This window comes from Topomyia yanbarensis, unplaced genomic scaffold (assembly GCF_030247195.1).
Source record: "Topomyia yanbarensis strain Yona2022 unplaced genomic scaffold, ASM3024719v1 HiC_scaffold_5, whole genome shotgun sequence".
NCBI lineage: Eukaryota > Metazoa > Arthropoda > Insecta > Diptera > Culicidae > Topomyia > Topomyia yanbarensis.
In genome coordinates, this window is record NW_026683713.1 from 837,267 (window position 1) to 849,022 (window position 11,756).

Sequence of the window (11,756 nt, forward strand, 5' to 3'; positions counted from 1 at the left end):
GGCGGCAAATTTCAGACTGTCTAATTTACTGAGCGCTTCGGTTCCCCATTAAGTACTACTTCCTCGTTGAGCTTCCGACTTGTTCGCGAACTACTCGGTCTAGTCCCCGACGATGGATCTAGCCTACTCCGACGAAGAGTTCCCCGGCGAGAGCGAGCCAACCGGCCAAGTGCCGAGGACAATTCGATGCTTGCGGTGGAGTAGGTCGTCTGGTTTGCTGGAGCCCCGGCGCGACTGGTGGTGTCTCGTCGCGGTCTACTCAGTCCAATTCCCGGCGGTGAATCTTCCTGTACGCTGACGGAGAGTTCCCTGACGAAAGAAGCTCTCCCAATACCGATTCTTTGGTTGTCGCTATATTTCTATCGGAATAACCGGAGGGGTGCCGTGGTTGGCCTGGCGATTCCGGATGGAGCGTGGCGTCCGATTCGCTGGCGTTTCGATGACCCATGCTCGGTGCTCTGTTGCAGTCTACTCGAGTAGTCATCGGCGGTGTATCTAGCTTATTCCTGCGGAGAGTTCCCTGGTGGTGATTGCTCTTCCGAAACCGTTGCTCGACGTTCATTACGCCGCTTCCGCTGAAAGACGGTTATGCTGTACATCATAACTCCATTTACTGCGTTCCACGTCTTTACATCGCTTGTCATTCTGTAGGCTACATTATCCGGGTTGATGCCCGGTCCTCCCGTTTTAAGTCGCTGCACGTCGCTTCAAATCTCGGACATTCGAAGACCACAGGCTCCAGTATCTCCTCGATGTTCGCATACTCCGGGCACAATGGTCACGTTGCGTATCCGAACCGACGACGATACTTCCTGAAGCAGCCGTAGCCCGAAAGGAGCTGCTTCAGGTGGCGTGCTTTCTATTGACCGACGTGGAAAGGTTCCTCTGCGAGGGTGATGCAGATGGGGATCACCTTTGTGATAACGCATACTGCATTATCTGTCCGCAATCGTACGATCACCAACTGGAACGTCCTGTTCAGCTTTTCGAGTTTCCGCTTGGTTTTCAGCGGTTGGAAACTCATACTGCGATATGAAGTTGGAACCCCATATCGCAGTATCGATGACGAAACACTAGATAACAGACCGACTTTTCGTAGGTTTAATCAACGTGGTTGTTAAAGCTCAACCGGTCGTCGATTGCTTCAGTGCATGCTTCAATGCAATCACGTGCCCCTCGACGGTGATCTATATCCGCTGAACTGCTTTGCAGTTGCTGACCGACAACACATCCGTCTCGTGGTGAGCTATTTGCAGCTTGACCACGTTCATCCAGCTCTCGATCGCGTCTATTGTCTCCATCACCGACATCTCCACTTCTCCAAGTGTCTCACTCATCACCGTTAGTGACATGTCGTCCACGAAACTCACGATTTTCATTTTACCGAGCAGCCGCAGTGTAAAGACCCCATCGTACATCCCGTTCCAAAGAGTTGGACCGAGAATGGAGCCCTGAGGAACGCCCGCTGCGCCTCGCATTGACTTACTGCCCTTTGTTCGTCTCGTACAACAGTACTCTACTCTGGAAGTAGCTCTTCAGGATCTGGCTCAATCTTCTGTGCAGCGCTGCGACATTGGCCTATACGATGCTGGATCGCCAGGTGACTTTCCTGACTGTGGCAGCAACACCAGCTTCTGTACCTTCCACATTTCGCGGAAATTTCCATCATCTAAACACTTCTGCAGTAGCATCGTGAACATGTCCGGATATGTCAGGATCCCAGCTTTAAGTGCTACGTTTAGTATTCCATTTGGACTGGGGGCTTTCTTTGATTCTAGTCGCATCGACGCTTCTTTGAGCTCGTCGTTAGTCGCTTGCCACTCGGCTGTGTTTGCTCCTTCTTCTTTACCGTACGATGTCAGTGACTAGGTAGTTGGATCGTGCTTCGGGAAGAGACTCAACGATTATCTTTAGCTTACCCAGGGATATTTCGGCTGGTGTCGACAGGCCCTCATCTTTGTCATGACGACTCAATACTCGTGCCCCAGGGATTGGTGTCTACTTCTCAGCACAGCTACTTATGGCAAACTGGCTTGCTAAGCTTTTTAAAGCGTCCCTAGCTTCTCGAAACGTCACTTGCGCTCCTCTATCACTCTCTGATCTTGCTCTCTGAGGCCGCCTTCTGGCTCTAAGACAATCAGCGTGTAGCGTACTGAGCTACTCATTTAACCAGTAAGCTGCACGTCTACGTCTACTGCATGGCTCCAGTTTTCGTGTAACGTCACAAGCCGTCCTTCTTGTTAGATCAGCAGCATCAACGTACTTGATTCCGATGTTCGCCGAAGAGACGCAACAAAGAGGTTTTTGTTAAGGACTTTCGTTTTCCATTTTAGCTTGCCGGTCGTCCTTCTCCGTGCCGCAGCAGGGTTCCATTGACCGATGCGGTAGCGAATCGCCTGGTGGTCTTTATGGGGATACTTCTCGCGCACTCTCCAGTCCATGTTCGCCGCCAGTCAAGGACTTCGGAATGTGGCGGAATTTCTCTCGGTACCGATATCCGTTTCGTGAGCCAATAAGCTCCCAATTTTGTGACGATACCAGAAGCCATTTAGCTCCTCGCTTCGCTGCGATCTACTCGTTGTAGTTCTCGGCGGTTGACCTAGCTTCCATAACGAGCCGACAGGTAGGTGTCGAGGTCTGCCGCCAATTTTCACTACAAGGAAATATTCTCACAAGATAACTTTGAGACTTTGAGAATTCCATTTAAAATATTAGGCATATTTTTGTTGAACATATTCAATTTTTTCAAAATATTAAAATATTTTGGGGAGGGGGGTGAATTGTAAACCCAACCCGCCCCCCTCCACCGCTACTACTCTACTGCATATAATTAATAAAGTCCTTAGTAAAAGTCTTTGAGCTATATTTGAAGTGTGCATGCAATAAAATGCCAGCTAATTTAGTAGAAAAGTCATTCAATTTAAAAATAAACAGAATCAATCGAATGAAAACCAAATAAGTGCATTCGCCACTTTTAGTGAAAAAAAAAAAAGTAGAATTGTTGGTTCATGGAAGTGACCAAAAAATCCCTAAGTATAGCCCCGCAAAATTTCGTATCCATCTTCTTTTTCGAGTAACCAAACCAAAGAGAAACAAGCACCACCGAGGCACACATTTTGACTACTCGGCTGTGTAAACATTTCACACTTTTTCAAAGGAACCGCACTTTAAAACCCTACATTTTGGCCGGTTCGAGAAACTACACCTCACAGCCTGTCCGAAGCAATTTCATGTTTAGCACGTCCCCATCATCCCATCAACATCGCGAACGCTCTCGAACTGACTGAGTGGCTCCGCACCCGGCGGCTATTGATTTGGGGCGCGAAAAACGAGAACTCAAACAGTGAAATTAGTGCCTTTCGGACGGACCTGAGAACGGAAAAAATGCCGACTCGTCGATCGTCAGCAGCGTAATCCTGGTCGTCCAGTAAAAGGCACGCAAACCCGACCGGACTCCACAATCATCTGATTCTTCACTTTGAAGTTCCTTTCCGAAGTTCTAATTTAAATTTCCCCTGCTCCGCTCGAAGATGAAGGTCATGAATATTAATTCTCGCGGCCAAGAAGAAGAAGACGTCCGAGTTTCCTATTCAAACAAATCAAATTAAACCCCCTGCTCCGTGCAGTGCCGTGCGTGCCGTCCGGGAATCACTGAGCTGAGCTTGATGATCCCCGTGTTCGGGCTCAGATATGAGAAATCCAATTCTGGAAACGAACGAGAAAAATATCCCTAATTAAAGGGTCGGCGCGGTATAATTTGGATTTTTAATATTTTATTTGTTTGTTTCTAGTGTTATAATTTGTTTCTCGCTGATTTCACATTTTTCAAGCGACGGACCCGCGCCCCTCGGGGCACTCCGTGTCGAACGAACATTTAATTGATATCCATTATTGGGCTTTAGTACCAACTTCGTGGATCCATCCGGAGAGCATAGTCCGCCGAATAGAAACGAGTGCCGGTTCTGGACTGGAAATTTTCTAATTTGGTCAAACAAGCCGACCGGGGCAGCGAGAATGATAGATGTTTATTTTGCCGAACCTTTTATTAATGGTTCGAAAAGTAAACGAACTCACTGGCCGAAAGGGTTCGTCGATGGAGAATCACCATATAAATTATGATTAATTTTCTCGGGTCAGTCGCTTCAAGTGCGCCTGGACAACGAGAGCAGAGATCTACTGAAGGGTATCGATTAACTTAACAACCACCGTGCCACACCACCGCTTCATCCGCCGTTGGAGAGCTCGTAAATACTCGATTAAAAAGCCGCCAAAGAGTCCACTACTTAACCGAGAGCATGTCGATAATTGTGGAGAGCGGATTTAATTAGCTACGCACAAACAGGATTAGGGTGTTGATTTTTTTTCACCTCTTCGCCTATCGGTGCGAACGCGAAACGCACCGAAGGTGCCCCTCCCATATAAGGAAGCGACCGCCACGACGCCGACGGATGTTGAGGTTGAGCCACTTATTCAGCCGTGACCGTGACAGCTCCGGGTCGAATCGGTAGGTGCAAATATTTACTTATTGGCGTTATTAGTGGACGAAAAATTGACATTCAATTCACATCTCGAAGTTTGATGGGAGCTTATTCTGGTGGAACAGAAGATAATTTCATAATGTTATATGACAATCGTTCTATATGTTGGAGCTTCGACCGGGAGTGTCAAAATCAGTTGAAATTGTTGGTTAAGTTTCATAGCTCTATTTTGTGGTTTAATAATCTTGTGAAGGTAAGTCGAGGAATTAGTGTTTCGACCTCGTCTCTTCAGTTCCGTGGTAGACTGACTTGGCCGTCAGATTGACGCTAAATCCAATCACTGCTTACGAGCGGCGACTCACAAGTACACAATTTCTCTTTCTTGATGGAGAACATAGCGAAATCAAAGAGTGATTTCGTCGTACTAGAGTTAGGTATGCACAAAATGGTTCCAATTTTCTTTTTTAGGAAGAAATATAACATAATTATCTGAAGCGGCTTTCGACGTTCAAAATAAAAAGACTGATCGTTTACTACAAATGCATATTGAAGTATAAAAACACGTTGAGCGGTTTATTCAATGCATTCGCTATTGCATCACTAATACAAAACTGAAAACATTTCATTACCAAAAATTCCGTCCTCTACCGAAATCACCCGAATTCAATAATTCGTTTTCCGATTCGGCGTAATCATCAGCACATCGTAAAAACATCAGTTTTTGTGTTTGTTGTACCCGTTCCGAGTCGAATGCAGGCTAAGCCGTCCCGGGGGTCGGATTGGATTCCGAATTAACCGAACATGGCGTCTGGTTTCGCTTCGTGGTACTCTCCCGAACTGATGCAAAGGGAGACAGACTGAAATGATCGGTAAAACTAGCAGTAATCATAAAACCCACTAAATTATTGAATCGTAAATATCGATAATTTAATTAAAATTTTGACACTAAATTGGCGAATAAATTAACGAAATTATGGCTCCCGCACGCTCACTTTCGGAGACTTGGTGCATTTCCAATCAGCCCGCTCTAGGCTCCCTCCTGCCTCTCTACCGGAAGGGATTTGTTTTGGTGCAGCCAATTTCGCATGGTCGCTTTACGACGAGGAATTTTAATATTTTATTTGCCAAGCTGCCCATTCCTTTTGTACTGGGTTACGGACAGTTCAGTGGATGTTCTTTGTTGGTGGTATTTTTTCGATGGCAGAACAAAGAAATTTTGCCATTTTGACCTTGCCGTAGACCCTCGACCTTGCTGAGGCATCGGATGACTAATTTCAACACGACCAAGCACCGAAGCTCTGAGATGGTCCTGAGTGCGCTTCGGATGGTACAGGGCGAGTCGTAAAATGTGAGCTTTAGTTTAAGAAAGCGCTCGATGGGTCGAGCGAAAGAACAACCGCAGACAAATGTTTATTTGTTCTGTAAAATTCGCGGTAATAAAGTGAATTTGGCACGGTCGTTATAGGAGAAGCAGATAAACGGATCGTTTGCTCTGTTTCTAGTGGGTTGGTAAGAGGGCTTCAAACCGTCGAGTATTGGTATAAATTTTTCAAGGCACTTTTTAAACTAGATGTAACAAATGCGATATGATTACCCCACGCCTGGGCAAGTAGAATCTACATATATAAACATATCAATTTGTTGACTAATTTCTACCGAAATTCCAAGCTCCTGTGTAAATTTCAATGCAAGAGGCAATTCCATTCTGCATCGCGAAAATTTTTTAAGTTTCTGATATTGATTCAGATAAACAATAAACAATAAACACTAAGCTATAAACACTAAACACTAAACACTGAACACGTAACACTAAAAACTAAATACCAAACACTAAACACTAAACACTAAACACTCAACACTAAACACTAAACACTAAACACTAAACACTAAACACTAAACACTAAACACTAAACACTAAACACTAAACACTAAACACTAAACACTAAACACTAAACACTAAACACTAAACACTAAACACTAAACACTAAACACTAAACACTAAACACTAAACACTAAACACTAAACACTAAACACTAAACACTAAACACTAAACACTAAACACTAAACACTAAACACTAAACACTAAACACTAAACACTAAACACTAAACACTAAACACTAAACACTAAACACTAAACACTAAACACTAAACACTAAACACTAAACACTAAACACTAAACACTAAACACTAAACACTAAACACTAAACACTAAACACTAAACACTAAACACTAAACACTAAACACTAAACACTAAACACTAAACACTAAACACTAAACACTAAACACTAAACACTAAACACTAAACACTAAACACTAAACACTAAACACTAAACACTAAACACTAAACACTAAACACTAAACACTAAACACTAAACACTAAACACTAAACACTAAACACTAAACACTAAACACTAAACACTAAACACTAAACACTAAACACTAAACACTAAACACTAAACACTAAACACTAAACACTAAACACTAAACACTAAACACTAAACACTAAACACTAAACACTAAACACTAAACACTAAACACTAAACACTAAACACTAAACACTAAACACTAAACACTAAACACTAAACACTAAACACTAAATACTAAACACTAAACACTAAACACTAAACACTAAACACTAAACACTAAACACTAAACACTAAACACTAAACACTAAACACTAAACACTAAACACTAAACACTAAACACTAAACACTAAACACTAAACACTAAACACTAAACACTAAACACTAAACACTAAACACTAAACACTAAACACTAAACACTAAACACTAAACACTAAACACTAAACACTAAACAGTAAACACTAAACACTAAACACTAAACAGTAAACACTAAACAGTAAACACTAAACACTCAATACTAAACACTTAACACTAAACACTAAATACTAAACTAAACACTCAACACTCAACACTTAACACTTAACACTCAACACTCAACACTTAACACTCGACACTCAACAATCAACACTTAACACTTAACACTCAAAACTCAACACTCAACACTCAATACTCAATACTCAACACTCAACATTTAACACTCAACACTCAACACTCAACACTCAACATTCAACACTCAACACTCAATACTCAACACTCAACACTCAACATTCAACACTCAACCATTCAACACTCAACACTAAACCACTCAACACTCAACCACTCAATACTCAACACTCAACACTCAACCACTCAACACTCAACCATTCAACACTCAACACTCAACATTCAACACTCAACACTCAACACTCAATACTCAATACTCAATACTCAACACTCAACACTCAACATTTAACACTCAACACTCAACACTTAACACTCAACACTCAACACTCAACATTCAACACTCAACACTCAACCATTCAACACTCAACACTAAACCACTCAACACTCAACCACTCAATACTCAACACTCAACACTCAACCACTCAACACTCAACATTCAACACTCAACCATTCAACACTCAACATTTAACACTCAACACTCAACACTCAACCATTCAACACTCAACACTCAACCACTCAACACTCAACCACTCAACACTCAACAATCAACACTCAACACTTGTACTGTAACGTGGAGAGTGAGGACTGGCGAGCGAAAGTTGAAAATAAAGGATTTTGACAAGGACTTTTTTGTGGAAGCACTTCGTGCTGACAGCATCACTCCAATTCCGAGCGCCGATGAGCTGTCGGAAGCAGTAGCGAGGGCATGTGATGTAACAATGCCGAGGAAAATGGAGCCGAGGAACTACCGGCGTACTGGTGCAACGAAAAGCTCAGCATCCTCCGGGCTGCCTGCCTAAAAGCCAGAAGACGCGTTCAAAAAGCACGATCAGAGGCAGTCAGAGAAGAGTGTAAAGTAAGATTCCGGGCGGCCAGGGCCACTTTTAAACGCGAAATAGTGCTAAGCAAGTCCACCTGATACAAGGAACTGTGCAAAGAAGTAGATGCTAACCGCTGGGGCCATGTGGGGCAGATCCAGAAGCTGGTGTTGCTGCCAAAACCAGGGAAGCCACCAGGAGATCCAGCATCTTATCGGCCTATATGCCTGCTAGATACTCTTGGTAAACTTCTGGAAAGGGTCATCCTCAACAGGCAGACGACTTACGCTGAAAGTGAGAACGGACTATCGTAGAGGCAGTTCGGGTTCCAGAAAGGAATATCGATGGTGGACGCCATCCGTACAGTCATCGAGAGCGCGAAGAAAGTATCGAAGCAAAAGAGAGTGGGTTATCGCTACTGCGCCGTGGTTACGATCGACGTGAAGAACGCGTTCAACAGTGCCAGCTGGGGGGGCTATCGCCGTAGCACTGCACAGAATGCGGGTTCCGGACTATCAGTGCAAGATTCTAAAAAGTGACTTCCACAACCGAGTACTGGTCTACGAAGCGAACATGGGGCAGAGGTCAATTAGGGTAACGGCGGGAGTACCTTAGGGCTCCATACTAGGTCCAACGCTCTGGAATATAACGTACAATGGATTGATAACACTGGAACTGCCCAGGGGAGTGGAGATCGTCGGCTTTGCAGATGATGTTGTCCTAACGATAGCGGGCCCGGGAGACCCTTGAGAAGGTGGAGATGTTGACGGCATCGTGCAAACCTGGATGGCTGACGTCAAGTTGCAGCTGGCTCACCACAAGACCGAAGTAGTGCTGGTCAGCAACTGTTAAAAAAATCCAGTGTGTCGAGATCAGCGTCGGGGGACAATCCATCCCATCGATGCGTGCTCTGAAGTACCTGGGTGGGATGGTCGACGATTGGTTAAATTACAACAACCATGTCGACTATGTATGTGAGAAGGCTGCGAGGACAACTAACGCATTGGCAAGGATCATGCCGAATCACGGAGGAGCAAGAGGCAGCACGAGACGTCTCCTGGCGGGTGTCTCATCCGCTTTAGTTCGTTTTTTTGAAAACATGGCCATAAATTTTTAAGATTCTTCTATAAAAGTTGAAAATTTGAGGAAAATGAGAAAAAAACTATTTTGTGTTTAACAGTGTAATTTAAGTAAATATTATAATGCCTTTAATTTAATTTCCAATAATTTTTTTTGTTAGCTGACTAGTACTAAACTCACTGGAAGTTATAGTTATTAGTAGAAATTCATAACCCTTCAAATGAAGGTGTTGAGAATTTTTGATAATCAAAAGAAAAATTCGTATATTTCGAGAGGCGGCATTGTTTTTCGGTTTTCTCATCACAAAAGTAATATTCACTATACAGTAGCATTTTTAAGCCAAACCAATATTCGAGCAGCGGAGGGTTGACTGTTGGTGAGCAGCAATTCTATTTCATCATTCTTTTTTCAATAACTATTTGCTCGTTTCCTTCATCCGTTCACAACATGATGAACATGCTTTCAGCATAAAGTACATTTTCCTTGATTGAATTCTACTCTCTCAATAATTCATCGTCCAAAAATCTATTTGCTGTAGTCAGTTGACGTAATCAATTTGTTTGCGTCCATATTTCCGTTCCCGCCGACTGCCCATCAACCCTAGCTACCAGTGTGGGTGCTTTCATTTAGCTTTCCATAGCCATAAATAAATACTACACCACCCATCCGCTTCCCATTTATCTATCCAACATGATCGACTATTCTGTACTACCAGTTTCCACATATTTGCTAACCACAAAGAGAATCGCCATCTCACCTCGAAAACGTCCCTTTGCTCGCGATTGAAGTACCTACTCTACTATACATAATCGGGGAAGCATAGCTGCCTTAGTTTTGATGGTGGAGAAATGAACTGTGTGTGGGAGTATATTATTTGAATTCGCTTTGCTTACTTACAACTCACACATATCCAAACCGGTCCCCGGGTTCCGAATGCAGACCCTGCTGACTCCACCTTCGCGATACGGCGGGACAGGGGAAAGTTTCTTCATTGTTTCTCCCAAAATGTATACGAATCCATCGTTGCTACTACGAGCATGAATGAATGAGAGTGGGTTTATGTTGGGCGATCTGTGGTACAAGTGTGTTGGTGGCATCATCGGCTCTGGTGGTGACCCGACGGCTCGACCGACGCGACCGGTGCGATTTGTGGATTAAGTGACTTGGCTTCGGTTACGGCATTTCTCCGTGAGTGTGTGAGGGGCTCGTTTGTGTGTTGGCTAAACAGAATCAGAACATTAATCAGTAGTTTTTGCTTCTTTTGGTTCGAGATGGAGGTTGATTAGTTGCCGTCGGTATTGTTGTGAATTTTATCGCAAGTTTACAGAAAAAAAAGTTTCGATGTGTTTTATCGATGTTCAATATGTGCTAATTGGAAATTATGTCATCCATGACACTAACGACACTGAATCCCCCTGGATAATGACTTGACACGTCAATTGTTTGTTTACCATTTATCTGTCAGTGTCATTCCAATCGAGCACGAGACCTGCCAATGGCCCTCGTTCCAGAAGGATTCGTAGCGATTTTCTACGGATTGAGGGCTTTTGGCAGGTCTCGTGCTCGATTGGAATGACACTTACTGATAAATAATAAGAATAAGATAGAATTGGCGAGTCTTTATCCAGAGGGATTCAGCGTTTTTACTTGAGACGTTTCTGATCAGCTGATTATTTCTTCTGACGCTATCGCGGTGGGTGCGACGTCTGACAATATCGTTGATTCGATCCAACATCACACGAATTGGACTAACGAAAGATGTTTGTCGGACGAGTTTTTCTGTTCGCGGGAATTGTTGACAAAACCCACCGCTGAATTGTCAAACAAACGTAACATTGATATTTGATTGCCTAATAGTGATTTTGTTATTGTATCATGTTTTGATTTGAACCGAATTGTTAAACTAAATAGTTTTATTAATATACTAAACGTTTAATTAATATTATATATGCCCTGCACACTCAATTCGGCTCGGTAATTTCCCAAGTTAGCTGATTTTCGGTGAAATGTTTTCCGAGTCTCAGCACTCAAACGTCACTTACTGAGATCTCTGCAAAAAATAATGTTTGCTGAATCTCAGCTGTTGAGATTTCGGTAAAAGATGCAAAAAAGCTAAGATTCCGAAGAAAAAATTAAGTGTGTAGAGATTAACCACCCACTCATTTTCATAAAAAATGCACTTAGACAAAAGATGAGTTTTCCTCATCTGAGTTCTGAGGTTGCAATGAAAATGACAAAATTTACTTTTAACCCAGATACGGGAAAATTCACTTTGTATTTACGAAGTCATTTTTTCCGTATTTGGGTTCCCGTACCGTATATTTATTCAACTAACCAGCTCATCGATATTTTAA